At 38.2% G+C, this 11,169-nt stretch overlaps 1 protein-coding gene across 2 annotated transcripts in view; it reads left to right on the top strand.

Annotated features, from left to right (window-relative positions):
- Positions 1-6,016: 6,016 nt before the first annotated feature.
- LOC138696110 (uncharacterized) overlaps positions 6,017-11,169 on the top strand; it is a 56,627-nt gene continuing 51,474 nt past the window's right edge. For both annotated transcript variants that reach the window (XM_069820659.1, XM_069820658.1), the window contains exon 1: positions 6,017-6,174. The gene's annotated coding sequence lies outside the window, so the exon portion shown is untranslated. The remainder of the gene's footprint in view (positions 6,175-11,169) is intronic.

Below are 11,169 nucleotides of genomic sequence, written 5' to 3'. Positions count from 1 at the left end.
TACGGAGTTAATCTTCTCAAAAGAATATTGGACAAAATTTTGTACGACGTCAACAAAAATGATATTCCTCGAAAGTTACTACAGTTAGTCTTGTCTCCCTTCTTAAAAATAAGTACAATTATTATGGACTCCTTCCATTGTTCAGGTATAATTTCCTTTTTCCAAATATCAAGTACAAGCTTGTAAATTTCGCTAGATAATGCGCTTCCACCCTCTTGCATTAATTCTGCTGGAATTTGATCGATACCTGGAGACTTGTACTTTTTCAGATTTACCATTGCAATTTCGACTTCAGAGAGTGTGGGTTCGGGTATAAACGGCTCAGCAGTCTGTATTTAAATTTCGTCCCGATCATTTCTATTTAGCCTATGTAAATTTAGTAGTTGTCCAAAATAGTTTTTCCAATTGTTCAGGACTGAATGAGAGTCTGCAAGCAAGTCACCATTCTCATCCTTGATCACGTTTACCCTTGGCTGATATCCGTTCTTAAATTCCTTTATACCCTTATATAAATCTCTAATGTTTTTATTCTTACTATTTGTTTCTACCTCATTCAGTTTTTCCTTCAAGTAACCTCTCTTTTTATTCCTAAGTGTACGACTTGCTTCCCGTCTTTCATTGAAATAATTATCTCTCTTCTCCTCAACTGGATCCTGTAAGAATTTCAATTTTGCCTGTTTCCTTCTTTCTACTACCATGCAACAATCTTCATCAAACCAGGGTTTCTTTTTCTTAGTTTCATTATAACCTATGCTCTGCTCAGCTGCAATTTTGATACTATCTCTGATATTTTCCCACACGCTATTAACATCTAATTCTTTCTCAACTTCGTCGGAACTTTCTAAAGTGGCAAACCTATTCGTAATTTCGACCTGATAATTTTGCTTAGCTTCCTCTTCCTTTAATTTCAAAATATTGAATTTAGTAATATTAACTTGTTGCTGCTACTCGCTTGGCTACTGATAATCTTTCTCTTAATTCTCCAATCACTAAATAATGGTCAGAATTACAGTCTGCACCCTTGAAAGTTCGAATATCTACTATACTAGAATGTCTCCGTTTATCTATCAAGATGTGATCTATTTGGTTGTGTGTCAATCCATCTGGAGAAGTCCAAGTATACTTATGTATATCCTTATGGGGGAATGTTGTACTTTTGACAATTAAATTTTTCGATGTGGCAAAGTTGACTAATCTAACTCCATTGTCACTACTAATTGCGTGTAGGCTCTCTTTTCCAATAGTTGGTCTAAAAATATCCTCCCGTCCTACTTTAGCGTTGAAATCCCCCAATAAAATTGTCATGTGATATCTAGGGAACTGATCAAAAGTATGTTCCAATTCCTCATAGAAGCTATTCTTTATATGGTCGTCTTTCTCTTCTGTAGGGGCGTGAGCATTTATAACTATGATGTCGCACCATGTACCCTTAAGTACTAAATATGATAACCTGTCACTGATAAATTCGACCTTTTTTACTGCTGATTTTATTATTTTATGAACAAAGAATCCTGTTCCTAATTGATGATTATTGTTTCCTTCCCCATAATACAACAAGTAATCTCCTATTTGTGATATGCCATTCCCATCTAACCTAACCTCTTGTACTCCTACGAAGTCTATTCTATATCTAGCTACTTCTTTTGCTACTAATGTTACCCCTCCTGTTCTATAAAGACTAGTTACGTTCCAAGTGCCAAATCTCAAAACCTTATTCCTTTGCTGTGGTCGTGCCAGAGAATCAGTCCTATTCCGAAGCTTATTGTAGGGATTCGTAACAAGCTGTTTTTTACGGTGATGGGTTGTTAGCCCTTCGCCCAACCCCCAAGCTGGAGGACCACCCCTTATCGGCTGTCCACGACTGCTTATTCAATATATTCGCAGCTACCCTCTATATCTGGAGGCAGTCTCCTCTATCCGCAACCTGAGGACGCGCCATGCCGTGGTGATAGGGACCCACAATACATGGACACTCCTACCTACCATATGTAATTAGAATAGTCCATTCACGTGATATTTAATTAATCATTTTTCAAAACAGTTTCTTGGGAAATTGGGATTTATATCTGTGCAAGCTATTTTCAGTTGCGCAAGGAAATGAGCATCGCTTAAGCGGGATGTGTGGCTGGACTTTATAAATTTAATTTTAGAAAACAGCTGTTCGCACTGGTAGGTTGATGAATACATACCGTCATTTCCCATAACTATAGTCCACGATACAACCATTCAAAGATCATTGTAGAAGTAACATAGACCGTTCGTAGATAGCTGCAATGACTTGAATTCAAACTACAGTACAGCAAGAATATAGATAAACGAGGTACTACGTTATGGAGTACAAAATTTGAATAGTTGTATCGTGGAAAATAGTTATGGGAAATGACGGTACTCATTATTTTTGAAGCAAACTGTCTAAGCAATGGATATGTAGTAGGCCTACTGGACATCTTTTAAAAAGTTTAGCCCTAAGTAACCTTCACATTCTGCTTTCAAGAAGCCATCATTCTGTGAATCCAGTACCTCTAACTGCAATTCTGGGATAACATTTTCAATTTAAACATGAAAGGAGTGGCAAAAATATTGAAATCTTTCTCCATCCTTTGAAAATCACTGAATCTGTATTCTTTGAACTCGTATAACAGGTGATCTATTTTAAGAATGTACATATTTAAGTTCGCGTCCTGAATATTTGTAACTGATCCTAAACATGAGAAATGAAAGAACCGCCTTTCTTGTAAGTGTGATATCCTCTCGATTCATATGATTCTGCGAAAGACATTGTATCACTAATGAAGATCCGAAGTACAGCAATCCAGTATAATCCGCCACGTACACGCGCAGTATTTTCGTGGGGTGGAGGTAGGGGAAGGTAGGGGGTAAGTTTGATGCTTCACTGAGGTCTGACGTCACTGCGGCAATGCCGCAGGAATGCCCACCATTGATCTATGGTCATATCGCGTGTGTAGGATCTCACCAGTATATCAATATGCCAGCTGCATGTCACTAATCTTGAACAAAATCACATAAGAGCTAATCTTACTCATACTACTTGCGATCATTTGTCATATTTTTCTGTTTACCAAAATCTGTTTTAAAAGTGATGTTACGGATGACGCTACAGTCTATTGATAAATTCAAACTCGAAAACATTTGCGTATATAGTCTTTAAAAAAAGTTTTGTCGCAGAGATGGGCCTACTTTAAGCTTATAAGTCTCAGAAAGAAGGCAGTACGCATGATTAGACATAAGCTTACAACGAAATAAAACTAATTTCGAATAATTTCAAGGGAAAAATTATTCCGGGGTCGGGTATCGAACCCAAGACCTTTGGCTAAACGCACAAACGCTCTCCCGACTGAGCTACCCAGGAACTCTACGAGACACCGACTCAATTTTCATCTTTATCTCCATATACCTCAAAGTGGGCTGACAAACCGTCAAACATCCAACATTGAGTATACACAAACTCTGCGTGACTTAAAATGTGGTCATGTCACTTTTCGTTAACAGAAAACCACACTTTAAGTCACACAAAGTTTGTGTGCACTCAATGTTGGATGTTTGACAGTTTGTCAGCCTATTTTAGGTACGTATGTGGAGATAAAAGAAAAAATTGAGTAGAGTTCCTGGGTAGCTCAGTCGGGAGAGCGTTGGTGCGTTTAGCCGAAGATTCTGGGTCCCGGGTTCGATACCTGGCCCCGGAACAATTATTCAAATCAGCTTCACAGGGAGCTATACCTGAAAGCTAGATTTGAAAAAATAATTTTATTATCTCAACTAGTCATTCTCTTGTGAATAAGATCGCTCGTCCTCTGATCATGCACACTGCCTCCTTTCTGGGACTTATAAAGTACCGAATCTGTTCGACAAAACTTTTTTCTGTGGAACAAAACTTTTTCTAATACTTATCTATATTTTGAGCGATGGTATACGCAAATAAAGGGGAGGGTTTGTGCCCGGGAACATTCCAGTCAGAAGCACCGACAACACGGTGAGTGTGTCCTTGAGGTCACTATTTCTACCCCCTTCTGCCACCCCTCTTTCTTATCATTGGCCAAAAGCTTAATCGTCGTGTCGAAGACAAGTGGTGTAGCGTTTTTGTTCCGCCACTAATGCAAGACGCGTGTTTGTTTTTGTGGTACAGAAACATAATTTTCTTTTTACTAACATTTCTAATTTTAATCTGACTATAACTTTGGATTAACGGCTGAGAACCTAAAACACTGTTTATTACCCCTTCCATGATGATACTGGTGTAAAACACAAACAAAATCACTATACTAGGTATAGGAGGGAAGAAAATTAATGCATCCATTAACGTACCTAAACTTGGAAATATTACATTTTTGAGTTTGATGATTTTCGTTAGGTTTTTATTCAATAAAAATACAATACAGTATTAACAATACTGTTTTTACTCACGAACTGACCTATCCATGCGGACGTATTCATTATGCAGTGTATATTATACTGTCTTGTAGCACATTAGTATACATTATAGAGAGTGCATTAAAATTTAAAAATAATCAAAATCTGGATATTTAAACAAATTGTTGAAAATGGTGGTTATTCATTTCGACAGATGCTTCAATTCTTTTGTGCATATTATCCCACTATAGCCTATTGTAAATAATTCCAATTTTCGGTTTCGTCCTTCGTATCAGTAACTCATGTTATAATAATTCTGTACGTACTCTATAACCGAATACCTTACGTACTGTAAATTCAGTCTTCACTTCTGCCCGAACCGCACAAATAAAATTACTCAGACATGCTATCTACTGCCAATCCAAGTGGTTATGTCGTAGAAAGGGGAAAATCACGTGACAGTTAATTACCTAACGAGGCCCTTTTATTTAAGTTATTTTAAACAGTTGTACCTATAATATTACATAGATGTCCAATTCCTAACAGAAATTATTTTTCAAAATAAGGCTAGGACAGCCCAGCAGAAGCGGGTGAGGGAAATTATGATGCGACGTAACCAAAAGAACGCACAGTACCTGTGCGAAGATATAATTAAATAATTAATGCTCTCTTTTCACTGGAAAATGCGATCATATTTCTGGAATGAACTATACTCACTCAGTACTGTTTACAGTGACCTTGATTTTATGAAATGTATTTTATTTGTATGCATTTAGTGTGGGTGTAATAAAAGATAAAACAATTTCTTTCAGTTCTTTGAAACAAAAACAAGCATTTAACTAAACCTTAGAGATAGTATTAACTTCACTTGAATTATCGGATTCCAGTTATTTTTCATCTATAACTTCACATTCACAGTGTTGATTTAACTTTTGAACAGGTCCGGGTGCAATTCCTGACTAGGACAAGTTACCTAGTTGAGGTTTTCTGGGGTTTTCCCTCAACCAGCTAAGAGCAAGTGTTGGGTAACTCTCGGCGCTGCACCCTGAACTCATTTCGCTGGCTTTATCACCTTCATCTCACTCCGATGCTAGATAACCATAGCAGTTGATAAAGAGTCGTCAAATAACCAATTTAAAATAAGTTTAATTTTCGCGAATAATGAATCCATGGACAAAGATTCACATACGCATGCCAGTGTGATAGTTTATTCGAAACCATAGCAACGAGAGAGACCATCGCTTCTCTCTTATCTATTCTTTGACACTTCCAGATCAGTGTAAATATACAGTGCTCTGGACACTACCATTGACAACAATATTGCCAGTATGTTTCCACTCTTGTTTATTTTGGAGCATGCTTGTTTTGCTTACGTCTCGAAGCATCTAAATGCACATCTTATCTGTTGATTACAAACACTCAAAACACTTTGTAATAAAGTTAATTTGCTGAGTAATCTCGAAGTTAGTGTTTCGTGTCAGATAACCCTTGATTGCCTACATCCTGCATCTCAACAGCTAAGTGGCCTAACAGCCGCCATTTCATTCCAAGAATTCCCTGCACTCAAAGTGACGTTCGCACTGCCACCTGTGTTGTGGCATGCGATGATGGATTACATTATCTCTGTCGTCGGGTTTAAATAGCAGATAACACACTTATGTCAGTTCCGTGGATAATTGTGGAAAAAGGAATCACGTGTGTTCATTTTCGTTCCAATAAAAGCGGTGTTCAAAGTGTCTTCGTTCCTAAATTTGGTTAATGAAAATGATACTATAGCATCGTATCGTCAGATGTTACTTCTAGATTGTAAGTACCATATCATACCCTAGAGTATGGATGTGCTGTGATGTGATGTAGTGCTTCGTAACAAGCCTTGTGTATACTTGTTATATCTCCTCGTACTATATCATCGTATCATTAGACAGCGGATTTTTGGTTCCGATACTGAACGTTAGATGTCAGTTGCAGGGATGTCATTGAACTCAATACTACGTTCCCTCCGTAAGCTAAGGGACGTGACACCTTATCGCTGTGTAGGGACCGAAAATTCGCTGTCTGGATGAGCAGTAACAGTACTACAGGGGCATCATTTTATTTTTACTTCAATTTATATTGTACCTCAGTTTTTGAATGTACTTCATTCTCGCCCCTTCTACTAATGAAGTTCAACCGTCCTCCACACAGATCCAAGACCGCATATACAGTCATAGTAGCCTTACGGTCATAGTAAACAGTACGTTTCAAAAATATGTTCGCGTTTTCCAGTTACGAAAGAGCTTTCAATATTGAATCACTTTCGCACAAGTACGGTCGTCCATTTGCCTACGTCGCATCCAGGTTTCCCCCACCTGCTTCTATTCGCCTCTCTGTAAAGGCTAGTGGCTGGACTGTCTTAGCTCTTTTCTGAGAACATTAATTTCTGTTAGAAATTGGACGTCTACGTAATATTATACAACTGTTTAAAATAGCTTAAATAAAAGGGCCTCGTTAAGTAATTAACTGTCACATGATTTCCCCCCTTTCCACGACCCTGCGACATAACCACTTGGACGGACAGTAGATAGCATGTCTGGTTAATTTTATCTTTTCGGATCAGGCAGAAGCGAAGATTGAATTTACAGTACGTAAGGTACTATTTTATAGAGTATGTACAGAATTACTTCAACATGAGTTACTGGTACGAAGGACGAAACTGGTAATTGGAATTACGTACAATAGTCTGTAGTGCGATAATATGCACATTAGAACTGAAGGCTGAAATGAACGGCCACTATTTTCAAAAAATGTGTTTAAATATCCATATTATGATTATTTTCCTATTTAACTTCATTCTCTATATTCTACGCTAATGTGCTGTAGACAGTATAATATACACTGTATAATGAATACGTCCGCATGGACAGATCAGCTCGTGAGTAAAAACACTCATTCTTAATCCTGTAGGCCTACTGTATTTTGATTAAACAAAAACCTAATGAAAATTATCAAACTCAAAAGCATGATATTTCCTAGTTTACGTAAATGGATGAATTACTTTTCTTCCCTCCTATACCTAGTAAAGTGATTTATTTGTATATTACGCCAGTATCATCGAACTCCAGTCGTGGAAGGAGATAGCAAACGGTGTTTCCGGTTCTCAACCGTTGATCCAAAGGTATAGCTAGGTTAATATTAGAAATTTTAGTAAAAATAAAATGATGTCCCTGTATAACTATCTTACTAATAAAAACTCTATATACAGATGTTTAACTGTCTTATACAGTGAGTAGCTCGTTTATAAGTCGTGTGTAAATTCCTTACCGGTACTAATAATCACTACAACTGTTACACAGCTACGTCATAGTTTCGTCATTATTTCATTACGAAAGGTAATAGAATATCTGAGATTCTCTATAGCATCCGGTAGAGCGCTCTAGTGTGCCGTGTTAAGTATCGATAGTACATCTGTCTCTGATCGATTACCACACTATATTTTGGTCAAAGAGTACAAGCTACAGCAATATTACTGTAATTTTTCAATGTTCTTTGGTTTGTCCTTCTGTGGTTACAAGACAGCTATCATCAAAAATGACAGTCGATACGAACAGCTGTTAGAGGAGCGGCCATTTTTCTCTATATACAACGCTTAAACAAAGGGTTTCGTGTATATAACTACTGCAAAGCAATTCTCATTGTATAGTTACAGGCTGTTTATACATACATCGCTCATGCATGGTTTATTAGTAAAGTTTTCTGTCTCAACTTTGCATAAGTCTCGTATAAAAACTGTACACGGTTTATTAATAAGACCGAGAGAAGTTAGTAGTTGTCTCTAGCGGCAAGATAAGCTGACATCTCTACTGGGACTGAGGCTATCTATGTTTGGCAACGCTGTTATAAAGCAATTCTGTTATCGGACGCGGCCAACTGCATAATATAAACATCGAGAGCATGTTGACTTGACTTCTTTGACTCCTTTCCTCTGAGCTGGGGTCGTCTAAGTTTGGCGAGTACAATACTGTTCTCGCCAAGCTTAGACGACCTCACTCACACCACTCTGCTGACTCGTGCCTTACCCAAAACATAATAAATCATACAGTAAATGCCTGTTAGTTATGCATTATGACTCTGAATTAGCCCAGCCGCTGGGCTGAGGCAAGTACGATGTTTTTTTTTTTTTTTTTAACAGAGAAGTTAGTAGTTATCTCTTGCGGCAAGATAAGCTGACCTCTCTACTCGGGCCGAGGCCGTCTATGTTTGCAACGCTGTTATAAAGTTATAAAGCAATTCTGTTATCAGACGATGCCAACTGCATAACATAGACATCGAGAGCATGTTGACGTGACTTCTTTGACTCCTTTCCTCTGAGCTGGGTTCGTCTAAGTTTGGCGAGTACAGTACGTAATAGTTTGTTACACACGAGATGAAGAGAGCAAGATGAGGTGGCAGAGGGAAGAACGTTAGTGACATGAATACTTATATTATGTAAAGTAGTAGCGATTCTGCTCTTGTGCTTAGAAAGTGAGAAGTTAAGTTATTCATTAATTACAATTCGTACCAATTCGTACCCTACTCATTCATTAATAGTATTCTACCAAAGGGCAGGCCTTTCACTGCAAACCCAGCTTTCTCCAATCTTTCCTACTTTCTGCCTTTCTCTTAGTCTTCTCATAGGCCTATGGGTCATTCTCTGAGTTCGCGGCAATTGAGAGGATCAGAAATGGAAAACTATAAATTCCCCACAGCACTTGAAACACTTCAGTTTAAGTGAACTGGTTTATTGCACACACTTTTTATACTTATCAAAGCATTTAATTGAAATGTTAATATGGTTGGTGTTGCCCAGTCATTTTGGTTCCTATTTTATGGTAACACAAAGGACAATAAGTCAGAGGACATTTTGATTATGCTTAGATTTTTTATCATTTTAAGAATTCCTGCATCAAGTTGAAAGGAACAAGTCGTACATTTACTAAAAATAATTGACATTTCAATATTATTATTAGTGTCCAAATATTAAGTAACTCAAACCTACCTTTATATATGTAACATTTGAAGCACAAATGTTTCAAACTGTGGATCATAGCTAAACCAAATGAGTCTGTGTTAGTGTGTTACATGCTTTACCCCACTGCGGATCACATGCTATGTTACCCAGTACTGGCTAGGTCAGGGTGGCGACGTAGTGTGTGTTCCGTGTTTGTTTCAAAAATGGTCTCTCTAGTCCTCAGTGGCAACTAAAGTTGCCATGAAATTTTAGCATCTTCTGATATCTGTAGAATATTTTTGGTATTCTTCCAATTACATGTGCGACGCATATACCAGGTACATGTGAAAAAATGTAGAAAATTAAAACGAGAATAGTTCTGAGCACTATTGTAAGTTCGTAAGAGGATTAATGAACATTTGAATTGTGGATTTTTTGGTAACAAATAGTGGCTTTCATTATCAGTTGTCGAAAATGAAACATATCCATAAAATTAAAACGTCAGTTAAGCATGAACTTCTGAACTGTGAACTTCCTGTTCCACTGCTACCATACGAAGTAAAAGTCCTTTCCTTCGTCTTGTTGATGCCAAGTGCCTGCGTTCAATCTAGCACATAGATGTCCAGTTATTGAAACTCGTACGAGGTAACCCCTAGCGAAAGCAACCCGCAGCGCATATCCTTTAAAGGCATTTTTCCTATTTTATATCGAAAGTTATTGACCTTAGCAGAGCATGCTTGACGTGCAATATCTCCTGGTTCTATAGACGTTTGGACACCCATGTCTAGCATGACTGTTGAAATCAATAATTATTGGCAATTATGAGAATCGTAAATTAACGCGTGTCTAGGCTTTGCGGTGAGGAAGAAGAACCACGTCTTGCTCCAGTGTCCTAAACTGAAGGAGCTAGGTCCAAATACCTTGAGGAATGTTTAGTTCTCGAGGATATAGCTTAAGAATTTTGTCTGTCAAAATCATTTATTACCAAACGCTGTGGTCGAGGAGATATAGTCTCGGACTAGCATTCGGGAAGCCCAGTTCCAATTCCGAGGTCGGCCAATCTGAGTGCTTGATTTCTCGGGATTTTCCTCACTCGTAAAGGCAAATGTCGGATTAGAATTTAGGCCTGCTTTGCGTGTACCCCGAACGTTCAGTCCGTTGTCTAAACTATATAATGGGCTATACTACGCAGCTGTACTTCACATAGCCCATTGTGGCGAAACCAATTGGAATTAAAAAGCATTACGAAGAAAATCAGGATAACTCCGGATATATCGCATCAGGGACTGATGTGAAATGCTGCCGTATCTATACTGGCCATACTGTATGTGATAAGAATATACAATACTGAATTAACGGGTTGATCATGTCACAACAGTGAATGATAGCATAGACCTATAATGGTTAATATTGCAAGAGACAGACCACCAAGGAGATAACGATATTAATCGTCCAAGAACACTAAGGAGAACTATGTTAAAAACAGGTAGTTATAGTATTTTACTTAACTCTCTTTCAATTGCACAGTTATTCAAAGAGTCGAATTCAATTTGGACGAGAAAAGGCCGAAGAATTTTTCCTGACACCTTCTGTCAGGAATAGGATTCTGTATCTACGACACGGGCCTCCCGGAAGAAGCCATGTTTAGGATTCCATCTACTTTTAAATCCCATCGCCCTCTGTAAGGTATGAAGCCGCGATACTTAGATTCAACGGCCAACATCTATTAGTCCCCCTTCAGGGGAGGGCACGGAGTGGGAATGTCCTCACACGCAGGCCGCTCAGGTGGGCCCATTGTACTATCCGGGATGGAATGGTGTGTATGCTCTAAGGCC

Source organism: Periplaneta americana, chromosome 3 (genome assembly GCF_040183065.1).
Source record: "Periplaneta americana isolate PAMFEO1 chromosome 3, P.americana_PAMFEO1_priV1, whole genome shotgun sequence".
Classification (NCBI taxonomy): domain Eukaryota; kingdom Metazoa; phylum Arthropoda; class Insecta; order Blattodea; family Blattidae; genus Periplaneta; species Periplaneta americana.
The sequence above is the reverse complement of the archived record's forward strand: the minus strand, read 5'-3'. Positions and strand labels throughout refer to the sequence as shown.